Source organism: Eleutherodactylus coqui, chromosome 8 (genome assembly GCF_035609145.1).
Source record: "Eleutherodactylus coqui strain aEleCoq1 chromosome 8, aEleCoq1.hap1, whole genome shotgun sequence".
NCBI lineage: Eukaryota > Metazoa > Chordata > Amphibia > Anura > Eleutherodactylidae > Eleutherodactylus > Eleutherodactylus coqui.
In genome coordinates, this window is record NC_089844.1 from 136,998,865 (window position 1) to 137,011,863 (window position 12,999).

At 46.3% G+C, this 12,999-nt stretch overlaps 1 protein-coding gene across 2 annotated transcripts in view; it reads left to right on the forward strand.

Annotated features, from left to right (window-relative positions):
• Positions 1-12,999, forward strand: part of RAB11FIP3 (RAB11 family interacting protein 3) — a 77,296-nt gene that overhangs the window by 14,764 nt on the left and 49,533 nt on the right. The window lies entirely within an intron of this gene.

Sequence of the window (12,999 nt, forward strand, 5' to 3'; positions counted from 1 at the left end):
CCCATTGAAAACAATGGGCGACGCAAGGCATTCCGAAGGAACTCCCAAAGATAGGACATACCGCGATATTTCCCGTGCTGCAGTGTGATGTAGGGAAAAAAAATCGGCATATGTATGACCCAATTCCTAAGAATGTGGCTCATATTCGTGCGGGATTTTTCGGCTCCGTCCTTTTTCCTGCTGTTTCTTCCTCCTTCTTTCCATGTCGTCTTCTTCTTCTTTTTTTTTTCTTCATTAGCTTTAAAAACCACTCAGAAGTCCTTCAGATACCCTCCTAGGTGCCCCCGAGTATTAGAGGGGCTTTTATGGCTCTTAGATAGTGTTATACACCAGTTTCGGGGATATTGGTGAAGTTCGGTTCAAACTAATTTGGACTGCAATCAAACTGTTTGCTGATATTCGTTGAACCAACCAAACAGAACTTTTCAAAAGTTTCCCTCATCACGAACGGTGGATTTGCGGTGAGATCCATGCGGGACCTTTACTGCTGCGTATGGACGTACCTAAAGGGGAATGGAAGTAGAAGCTCTTTCCACAGTCGCTCCATTGTGTTGCTGTGAACACCTGGGGGGACACCTACCTGCAGGTACAATGGCCATGGCCATATGCAGACTATTTTCCTAGACTATATTGGGTGTCGGGCATTGGCCAACACTACGTGATGTTGGTGGTACATAACCGGCATGCGGGCGTCTGCATGTACTGCTGTTGGCTCTGACTCCAGGTGAACGGGCGGACAGGATATAATCACAGGGATCGCTGGTCTCCAAGGTAAACGTTCTGCGTGTAACACAATGCAATGTGTAGAGACCCGCATTGTGCCTGTTGCTGCGGTAATTGTTGATGGGACCCCATAATTACAGACCTGATGGAAGACCTATGTATGGAGGTGACACCAAGCTGTCCCTTATTATCATACTCTCTATAACAACAGACCCAATTTTCCGCCTCCGAGGCCAAAGGTTTTCGGTGGGACAGTACCGCGTGACAGGTATAGGGGGCGCAAGCGCTGCTTATTGGTAACAGTTGTGTCCCTACTAGTGTTTAACCCTTTCCAATCCACTGTCTGACGTCTGAAGACATTATATTTCAGGCTGTACAGCTCCGATGTTGGAAGACGTCCGTCGGGGTTCTCTTACTGTATATTGCCAGCCTCTCTGCTGTCGGAGCCTATCCAACGTGTCACCTCATGCAGTACTGGCTTTAGCCAGCAGATAGCGCCATTGTATAATGGCAGAAAAAGAGTAAGCCCCCTAGGAAAACCAGGATACAAATTGGATTGGAAAGGGTTAATTGTATCTGTGTTGCTGACTGGGGACACTTAAAGGGCTTGTATCAGATTAGACCTTTGTCACCTTTTTACAGGACCTCCGCCAATCCTGTGAACAGTGTCTCCTCGTCACTGCGGGGTCGTGGCACCGCCCACAGTGGCTTCACATTGAACGGCGCCATGGTTGTGTGTGCGCATTGCCGCTCCATTCATTTCACACTATATGGCTAGATATATACAGGGTGGGCTATGGATAAGTAGCTGGTCCCGGCCCCACACTCTTATGAAAGCTGCCTAAAAGAAAATGTCATAGTTGCCCATAGCAGCCAATCACAGCGCAGCTCTCATTTACCTCAGCAGTATAGGAAATGAAAGCTGCGCTCTGATTGGTTGCTATGGGCAACTAAAATGGATTTTCTTTTAGCCAGCTTTCATAAGAGTGTGGAGCTGGGATCAGAGGTGGGCTACTTTTCCATGGCCCCCCCTGAACTACTGATATCACATCTTTTATGCTGACATGTATGCTTTTTCGTTCTGGTGATGACCAAATGTATCTCTTAGGGGTTATCTGGGCAGCCCTGTAATGACAAAATTGGATGCCATGGACCCCTACGTAAGAGCTTAATCCGGCCCCCCACCTGCTATGTGCCATTTATAATACTGCTGTCATCTTAGGTGGCAGAGGGGTTTGGGCATCGGAGCTGCGACTGCTACCTCTGCACCCCCTGTAGCTACGCCTCTGGCTACACCAGGATATAAGTACATTCTAGGCAGTCAGTCCTTCCGTGGATTTATAACCATGGTGGCCATGTTGGTAGCCCACTAACTTTTTCAGACCCGATAGATATAGCTACGTTTTCCTTCCCCCTTTGTGTTGCATGGAGCAATTTGCACTTGTCATAAGCAGTGACGGGGTTAAATGGCGTGAAAAGGTCTCCTCTCAGCTTCTCTTATGGGACTCAGTTAAATCTATACCATTTTCCGCTGGGTATCAGTATTGTATGGTTAATGCCCAGAGGAATTCTGGGAGGTAATGAGATCCCAGTGGGAGAAGATCCGATTTCTACGCTATTGTCACCGTTCGCACGTTGGTGTCTTGCACATTACTGTGCTAGGCAGCTAGCGAAGGAGAACGTATTAAACCATGTGACTAGTAAAGAGCAAACGTTATTCGGAAGATCACCGGTTTATAGGGTACTCCTTACTGCAAAGCGGTCCCATCTGTCACTCATTGGGCAGCTTTCTTTATCATCTCTTAAAAGACAATGGACTCACTTCTGTAGCTTGACAGCGCCACGACAAAGGCAACTTTTCAGGTAGATGTATTGACCCCAGAAATGTTCTTTTTAATTTCGTGTTGTGACGTTCCTCTGTTGTTCCTCCTGGAAATGGATGAATAAATTGACAGCTGCTAGATAAAGCAATCCTCTTTTCCCAGGACAACTTTTTGTGCTGGGACCTAATGGGGGAGGCGTATTATTTGCTCTACATTCCCTGTCCTGGTGTCCCTCATATTTGATGGATCCAGGGGCCGTTTTCGTTTTTTTCGGTCACACTGTGTATCAGTAGTCTGAGACCCTCATGTTGCTCTTAGATTGGTCAGCACTAGAGATGAGCGAACGTACTCAGATAGGCACTACTCGTCCGAGTAATGTGCCTTATCCGAGTACCGCTGTACTCGTGCTGAAAGATTCGGCACGTGCTGCGGAGCGGGGAGCTGCAGGGGAGAGCGGGGAGGAACGGAGGGGAGATCTTTCTCTCCTTCTCTCCCGCCCGCTCTGCCCCGCTCCCCGCTGCGACTCACCTGTCAGCAGCGGAGCGCCCCGAATCTTTCAGCACGAACACAGCGGTACTCGGATAAGGCACATTACTCGGACGAGTAGTGCCTATCCGAGTACGTTCGCTCATCTCTAGTCAGCACTGATCTAGAGAGCAGCATTGACCAATTGGAGAGCATGCTTATAGCATCTGTAGACTAAAGGCCCATTTACACACAAAGAGAATCTTTCAAATGATTGGAAATTTTAACGATCGTTTTGCATAAAGTGTTAATGGACACTAATGTCTATTAGCACTTTATTATCTTCATTTGCGTGTAAATGGGCCAATGGAGCTGTTTGCAGAACACCGCATTTGGGCTGGGCTCTGCAGAAGCTGCATTGTTTTAATAGGGGCTGCTGGCAGAATACAATGTAATCTGACTGCTGTGGAGAACACAGCATGTGGTCTGTTGAAAGAATACGTAACAATTATCACTCATATGCGGTAGTTTGAACAACTTTTGAGCAATAATTGTTGCATGTAAATGGGCCTTTAAACTGCTAGTAAAAATGCATGTCTAAATACACAAATTGACAAAATAGTGTTACATGCTGTCCGTAAAAAACATGGATGCAATACGGACAGAAAATATGCTTACATCCACGAGGCCTAACACATTACTAATGTACAGCTTTCATTAAAGGGGTTGTCTCGCGGCAGCAAGTGGGGTTAAGCACTTCTGTATGGCCATATTAATGCACTTTGTAATATACATCGTGCATTAAATATGAGCCATACAGAAGTTATTCACTTACCTGCTCCGTTGCTGGCGTCCCCGTTGCCATGGATCCGTCTAACTTCGGTGTCTTCTTGCTTTTTTAGACGCGCTTGCGCAGATCTATCTTCTCCATTCGGCTCGTCTCGGCATCACCGGCATTTTGGCTCCGCCCCCTTGTACGCGTCATCGCGACGCTCCGCCCCCGTCACATGTGCCGATTCCAGCCAATCAGAGGCTGGAATCGGCACATGTGACGGGGGCGGAGCGTCGCGATGACGCGTACAAGGGGGCGGAGCCAAAATGCCGGTGATGCCGAGACGAGCCGAATGGAGAAGATAGATCTGCGCAAGCGCGTCTAAAAAAGCAAGAAGACACCGAAGTTAGACGGATCCATGGCAACGGGGACGCCAGCAACGGAGCAGGTAAGTGAATAACTTCTGTATGGCTCATATTTAATGCACGATGTATATTACAAAGTGCATTAATATGGCCATACAGAAGTGCTTAACCCCACTTGCTTTCGCGAGACAACCCCTTTAAGTAGTCAGAAGGTTATGGAAGCCAACGTGAAAGACCGAAAACGGGGCTCGAAACCAGTAGACCTAAGGGGCAACGGTGCGGAGGATGGACAGCAGATAATATAACTTCCCCCTCCGATTCCAACAGACAAGAAGTTTGTCGCAGGACTGGACAGTCGCGTTTACATTTGGCATTTCAATAGGCTGTGTCCGTAGAGTCTGACACTGTCAGCACTAATTGCATAGTGTCCGTAGGACAGGACACTACACACTGTGCTGACAGGGGGAATGATGGAACCAAGCTGTCAATGCATGCATACAGTTCCAGGAAGAATAATAGAGGAACGACATAATGCTGAATTCTAAGAAAAAAATGCCCCACTATTCCCATTTCAGCCGGAATGCAAGTATTTAGGGAAGCAGCCGTGCCAGGAGGTCGGAGCTCTCCTCCGCTCCACCGCGGCTCGCTGGGTTATTATTTTCAGAACTTGAAAGTGTTGGGATTATACTTGTATTATAAGTGATGACTCCGAAAAAAAAAAGATCTGAGCGCTGGTTTTTTAATCTTGCAGCAATTACGGAAGAGCGAATCCAAAGATCATTAATAAGCAAAGTCAGGATCAGCGGCATTAACAGAAGAGCTGAGATACAGTACTAACATACTGTCATATAGGCAAGATGTCTGGCGGGGACCCAAGGGCCCGTTGTCATTTAAAGGGGCTGTCCAATAAGATTTAGCTTATTAAGATCAGAGCCAAAAGGGTTAAAACAAACAGAAAAAAAGGGCACTTACCTGAATTCTGACCCAGAGATCCATCACTGCAGCCCTCTGGTCTCTGTTGATAGCAGAAGTCAGGTGATCGCTGCCTACCAATCAGAGACCACAGCGTCACCGCCCGTTCTTCTGGCATCAGCGCTCACATCCTGGGCACCATGATGCCAGGAGTTTGGGTTGGTCACACTTTGGCCTCTGATTGGTAGGCAGTGGTCATATGACTTCCACTGTCAAATGTTGTTTTTAACCCTTTTGGCTCTGATTTTAAAAAAGTTCCTTCTAACTGGACAATGCCCTTTAAGCTTGTTTTAGACTCCTTCATCCTATGGAAACCCTTCTTTTGGTGCTGAAGTTGCTCCTCTGGAACCTATTAGACATTTACTTGACTGGTAATCCTCAAAATGATGTGATCTTGGAAACCTCTCCCGTAGCAAGAAGGAGCATTGCAATGATATCTCAAATTCACTAAGGCTGCCCTGAGGAAGCAGACGCCAGATTGTATAGGAGACAGAGGCTGTTCTGACATGCTGACGGGCACTGCGCCAATTTGTGCCAGCACCGCATTGTCGGAATACAAGCAGATTTGAGGCCCGCTTGTCTTGGATATCTTAGTGTACATATTTATGGAAAGATGTATCAATCGTTCGGCTAGCTCTGAAAGTGCTGCTCCAAAACTAGGAACCCTAGTTAGAGAATGGGTCTATGATATGCATGGTCACAGTCCAGGCCTGGTCATAGGGATGAATGAGCGACTACTGGGTTCATGGCCGACCTTAGCTACACGCGACCCATGCAGTTACACAGGATGCCGTCCACCAGCCTGGGGTAGGGCACCAGGTGGATGTAAGCTGCGGCAATAGCCCCCCCCCCTTAGGTCAGGTGATCTTTCTCCTCCATGCTGCAGTCTTGTGGAGCTACATGAATCATTCTCCTCCTGGCTCTGTCCCCATCCCTCTGATGTTCTGGTGTGCCACTGTCTGCCCAGCCACACCCCCTGCAACATCATTGCTTAGTTTTGCTACTGTATTTATGTTTTTGAGCTTGGTTCTGGTGCTATATTTATATTATGAGCTTGGTTCAAATGCTGTATTTATGCTATGAGTTTGCACTTGGTGCTGTATTTATGTTTGGAGCTTGCTTTTGGTGCTGTATTTATATTTGGAGCTTGCTTCTGGTGCTGTATTTATGTTATGAGCTTGCTTCTGGTGCTGTATTTATGTTATGAGCTTGGTTTTGGTGCTGTATTTATATTATGAGCTTGGTTTAAATGCTGTATTTATGCTATGAGGTTGCGTCTGGTGCTGTATTTATGTTTGGAGCTTGCTTTTGGTGCTGTATTTTTATTCTGAGCTTGCTTTTGGTGCTGTATTTTTATTCTGAGCTTGCTTCTGGTGCTGTATTTATGTTTGGAGCTTGCTTCTGGTGCTGTAATTATGCACTGAGCTTGCTTCTGGTACAGTATTTTTTTCACTGAGCTGTTCTGGTGTGGGAACTCTATCTTTGTTTTCTGCACTTCCTAGCAGTGCAATATATATTGTTTCCTTCTTATGACGAGGCGATGCAAAAAAAATATAAAATTCTGCACAAGGTGCTGTCTAACTTGATGCCAGCACTGACTGGGTTAATGTGCAAGGCCGGACTGAATGAGGTCAGTGTTTGCGTGAGGTGTAGTATCACCTAGCATGAGAATATACCGTACTCTTATGACAATGACCCCTCTGTACATGGGGGAAAAAAACCTATGAATCCATCTTTTTCATGCACCGCTGGGCTTGGGAGCGGCTATATTTATCCTTCCTCTTTCTCCGGTAATAGCAGTTCTGGGTTGCGTTGCACTCGTCTGCGCTGAATGAATGTGGCATTGAAACAGGTCGGGGCTAAATGTAGCATTGGATTAAAGAGGACGGTCGGCTCTCAGAAAGTAACAATGCCGAAGCAGATTCTCTTATAAGTCTGCATTGTGATGTTCCTTTGTTACTCCTCCTGGAAATGTGGGAATAAATTAACAATAAGTGGACAATGCCGCTCACTTTGTAAGTAAAGTGTGTCCATACGTACTATAATGGATGCTGATAGTGTCAGATAGAGTAGGTATAGGCCTCATTGACAAGGCGCTAAAGGTACCATTACAGAGAGCGATTATCACCTAAATAATTAATTGGCGCTGCAATTTTCGGCGATAGTCAGTTTGACAGAGCGCTTAGCGAGAAAACGCTCAGTAGTTGCTTCGATTCAGCTGGCTGAAATTAAGCGACTATCGAGCGACTCTTCGCTAGGTGTAAATAGGGGCCCGAAAATCTTTGAGCAACTGTTTGTAGTGAATGAAGGTTGGTGGCCGGAAGAGATCTCTGGCGCTCCGCCTGCATTCTCTGAGTGATTATTGCTCCTGCGTGAGAGCAGAGGAGCGGCTGTCATTGGGACAGTATTTGGGCACGTATGCACTCGGTAGGTGCCCCGGGTAAGGATACCTTAAGTTTAGGGTACCACGTAGGGGTGAGACGCGGCTAGGTACTGGGCGCCTTGCCACAAAGCGTTCCGCTGCCATGCAGGTCTGTGTAGTTTGCAAATGGATTGTGTTATCTGAATTGGGCCCCATTCACATTCAGAGCCTCTGGTCCCGGTCTGCTACAGATCTGCAACAAAATCCACAGCCAATCAGCGAAGTGTCTCGTACAAAAGCAGGACCTGACGGGTACTAGGCAATAAATCGCTCATTAGTCGCTAGTCACTTAGTTTCAGCTCACTGTAACGAAGCGACTAATGAGTGACTTCTTGCTCTGTGTAAACAGGCAGTCGTTCGTCTATAAATGGAGGCGGCCAGCCGGAAGAGAGATCTCCTATGTAAAAGCACAGAAACAATAATCATTGGCACAACCATTGGACACTGTTAGATAAACATGGCTGCTTTCTTCCAAACACAGCGCCACCCTTGTCCGTGGGCTGTGTCTGATATTACAGCTCAACGCCCATACACTTCAATGGAGCTGAGCTGCAATACCACACACAACCCACGGACAATGGTGGCGCTGTATTTGGAGGAAAGCAGCCATGCTTTTCTAACTATGAGCAACCCCTTTAAATGCCATGTAAAAGCACTTAGGGGTTAAATTTTCGCACGCAATACACAGAGAATAGAACCCATTGATTCACATTTTTGCGCATGCAAAAAAAATAAGTGTCCCCATAGAAGTCTATGGGAGGTATGCAATGCGCAGATGCGTGAAACACTGCGCAATTCTGTGAAAAAAAGGACAACTCTGGAACTCATTAGGCTAAATAGCCATTTAAATCGGGGTGTGTGAGGGAACCCTTAATCTGTGCAGCTGGTAAGTCAACACCGGCTGCTACATGGTCCCTACCCTAATTTTTAATAGATTTCCAGGAGGGGTAAAAGAGGAACTGCGCCATGCAGAGCTATCAGAAAAGATCGTCTAGAATGTTATCACATGGGGAACACAAGTATTTAGTGAATGAGACCTATCAATAGGGCGAACTACTACAGGCGGAGTGATAAACCTGGTGATCATTAAAATGGGATTGATCGTCTATGTCTTCCGCCGACTAATAATAATATTGCGGTTATCATCTCGCAGGTTTCCATGATGTGATTATAGCTACAGATCTGCGATCCTTTGGGTAGGCTTAGTATAAATGGGCCTTTAATGAGGAGATGGATTGTGAGCGGCGCCCTTCTTGTTGCCTGCGTCCCGTCAGGTTTAACGCGCATTATGTTAAGATGTTTTCTTCCTCCTCTTCTCGGCAGAAGCTGCAGACGAGCCGCTCGCACAGGAGGTGTTCGCCATCAGAGCCGTGTCTCTCGCTGACTGTGTTGCTAGGCTGCGGCGCTGTGTGGGATAAAGACACTGATTTCTTTACCGCACATGTCCCTGACAGGACTAGGTCAATGACAAACCGCTTGACTCATCAATTCATTCCCCAAATTCCCCTTTTCTTTGCCTTGACGGCCATTTTTTTTAGTTTAATCCACTGAAACTCCCCTGGCAGTGACTACGGCGCTCCTCTTCCACCATTCTCCTGTCAGACTATATTCCAGTCAGGGGCATCTGTGGCCAGTCACAAGGGAAGCGGCCATTTTGTGGGTTTATGAATTGGGCCTCACATATATCGCCCTGTACCGGCCGTGTTGCCTGTAGCAACCATTTAGAATTCATCATTTAAACTGCGTTGAAGAAAGGAGATGGGAATTGGTTGCTATGGGCAACATGATCGCTTTTACCCGTAGGGATCTTTCACAGGGGACGGAATATTCCGCAACCGCCTTGTGGAATGTCGTGACTGAAATCCACAATAAAAGCCACATAAAAACTGCTGATTTTGACACAGAATTGTCATCCGGATTCTGCCGTTTTCCTCTCCGCACACAAACGCGCAGATTTTGGCGCTAATTATTCCACAGGCGGACATATTCCATAACGCTATTGCAGAATATTCCGTCCTGGGTGAAAGGTGCCTTTGGGTCCTGCTAGACGATTGTTTTGAACGAGCGAGTGACATCCTCGTTCCCTCCCTGTTTAGACCTGCGGATACGTCACGCGAGAAATCGTTCGGACTCGCCCTGTCTGTTACATTCGCTGTATAAGTGAATGACAGGAACTGAACGAGCGCTGGTTAAACCGAATGAGAAGTGAACGAGCCAACCGTGATTTTAATGCCTGCATAAGCTAAACAGTGAACGATTATTGCTTGTCTTTGGCGCACGTTTAGACCGAACGATAATCGTTCCGTCTAAAAACCCCTTAAGATGTCTATGGCTGTCTATAGGGTAGGTGATAGAGGATTGATCAGTGAACAGAGCAGCGGTGCGCATGGGTGACCCTATTCACGGTCTCCAGTGCTTAGCTTACCTCCCTCGGGGCTCATTCACACAGGCGTAAATATCCTGTATTATACACGTATTTCTAACGTGAGTGATACAGGGTGCTGAATCCCCATTCATTTACATTGGAGTAATCATACCTGTGTTTTTCATGCACATAACCCCCCCCCCCCCCAAAACGTAACAAGTCCCATTTTAGTCCGTATTACGACTCAAATCATTGGCATATGTGAACGCGCATGATACATCCGTATTCACTACGTATTTACGCATTAACTCAAAGGAACTGCTTACATTTTATTTTTTTGGCGTACGTAAACTAAAAAAGCCCCATAAGCGGGGCCAGAGATGTAGGAAATACACGGTCTATGAAAGTGCTGCGTATTCACGGACCGGAAGCTGCATACGCCTGCGTGAATGAGCCCTCAGTCCCGTAGAAGTGAATGGAGTGTTAGTCACACATGCTCCGTTGATTAGGTGGTATGCCGTTCTCGTGGTCCTTGGGAGACCCTAGCAGTCGACCATTTATCTGCAGTCCTGTGGATAGATGCTAAATGTTGGTGGGGCAACAGTGCCACACCTGTCCGCAGGTTGCATCTGGTTTTGCAGCCCAGTTCATTGAAATGAATAGGGATGAGCTGCAATAACACACACAGCCTGTAGGCACGTGTGGCGCTGTTTTATAGAAGAAAGCAGTCATGTTTTTCAAATGCTATATAAAGCCTTTAAAGGGGAAATACTATCCGCCAGATAGATCATCAAAATAATTCATCGGCTGGGGTCACCTGCTGATTGGGCGTTAGCGCCACAACACATGGGTACGGAGCGGATGCGGTTAGCTCCGACTCTTGTCTAGTGGCTGCTGCTCGTTACTGCAGACATGGCCGTCATTGAAGGTAATGAGGATAGGTTTGTCCAGAAAACCCGTTTAAAACTATTTGCTATGTAGTTAACTCTTTATATGTTACTTTCATGGTGTTATATCAGCGCTAGATGCGGTGAATATGGCTTTATCAGATATAGGTCTATACGAGCGACAATATTGATAGACCCCTCCCCCTCCATTTATTAGACATTTTGATGGGATTTTCCGTCAGTCTAATGTATGGGAGGAGAGAATTGCTATCGGGACACCAGGATTAGACAACGTGTACCTGTCTGGGAGATAAGCAGCGCTAGGACGACAGCTTGTCTCCATCCCTCCGTAGAAATTCCGTACATGTTTATAGGACAGTTGGGGAACAATATGGCTGTCAGTCAGACGATTGTTCAGGCATCAACTAGCCAATGTTTACGGCCATTTCCTCAAACGAAAGCTCCCCATATGGCCATTATTCACTTGAGTATATAATGTTATGATGCCATCCTGGGAGCTTGCAGTGCAGATTGATCACCCGCTGTGTGTGGGTGGGTGCCAGCCTGAGCATGGCATGTAAGAAATTGCATCATGATTACTCTGCTAGTGCTGAAGACCTGCAAGCGCGGGGTTAATCTGTTCCGTCTCAATGACAACCCGTGACTCTGCCTTTGGAGCTCCCACATGGGTTGTCACCCAGCTGTCAGATTCTGATGCGTCAAGTCACTGATGTACTTGCTATTCTGGAGTATGGGACGCTTGCATGACGAGCCATGGCAGCGATCACCCAACTTTACCAAGAGGTGAAGGAGTCATGTGAAGGGTTAATTCCGAGGGAGCCAGGATGTATCTGCTCTGTACATCAGATCTTCTGGAGGCATATAGGAATCGTTGTCTTGCCTCGCCCGGGTTATCTGGTTTTGAAAGCACATATTCAGATTGTAGAAATGTATGCGGACATCGATATGGCGGTGGTACAGGCTGAATGTATTTATCAGCCCTAACCTATACGTACATTCAGCTTAGGGTACTTCACGTCTGAGTTCGGAGGCTCCGTCGGAGATCCGACATAAGCTGTCAGGTGAAAAAGTCCTGCGTGCATTCGTCTCTTAAAACCCCGGACAGCTGAACAGCAACCAAACTGACCCCTTTATAGTCATTGGGCTCTGTTGGGGGAAGTTCAGTTCCATCGTAAAGCAAATCCATTTGGCCGGGGGATTCCCCTTTCTTACTTTCATTCTGGAGCAGGAAAATGGAATCCCTTAGCACATGTGTGAATATAGCCTAAGCAGAACGTGCAAGTTCGGGTTAATAGAGTGGGGATAAGCGGCTACTGGGCACCTCTCCATCACTCATCTCCTATCAATGGATCCATTAAAAAAATGAAACTAATAGCAAAACAGATTTATAACTAAAACAAACGAAAATGATAGTTTGCAGTTTTGGGGTTTTTTTGTACCAGAACTGGTAAAAAAAAAAAAAAAAAAAAAAAGGGCCATTTCTATCAGTTTGTTTTTGTTTTGTTTACTTCCATTTTTGATGTATCCATTTTGTCTTTTCTTCTTCGCACACGCTCATTTAAAAACTGAACGGACAACAAAAGCGGAGCCAAACAGAACCTTTTTCTGTTAAGGCTCATTTACACGCAAAGACAGTCTTTCAAACGATTAACAGTTCTAGCGAGCATTTTGCATAAAGTACTAATGGGCACTAATGCCTATTAGCACTTGATCAGCTCCATTTGCATGTAAACGAGCCTCCAGCAGCTGTTTGCAAATCCCAGCATGTGGTCTGGACTTTGCACTCAGCTGCATTGTCTTTGCAAGGGCTGCTACAGGCTGTCGGCTGAATACAATGTAATCCGCTACTCTCGTGGAGAACATAGCATGCTGGGGGCCCCCTGCTATCTTTCCGGCTCAACGATGGATTTTATGCTCACCTAAAAATCATCGTTCAGCCGAAGAGTTTGGATGAATTTTAAGCGTTAATCGTTGCATGTAAATGGGGCTTTAGTTGTGTCATCCATTGAAGGAATAAAAAAAAAGCAGAAGAGTCCTTTTCGTTTTCTTTCAGTTTTTTTTTTTTTCTGTAAAAAAAATAAAGTGCTGCATTCTGCGCTAATTTTTTCTGTTACAAAAATGGGGAGCAGATGGAATGGTACCAAACTGAGCAGAACTGACGCTACGAAAAGCCCATTGAAAGCA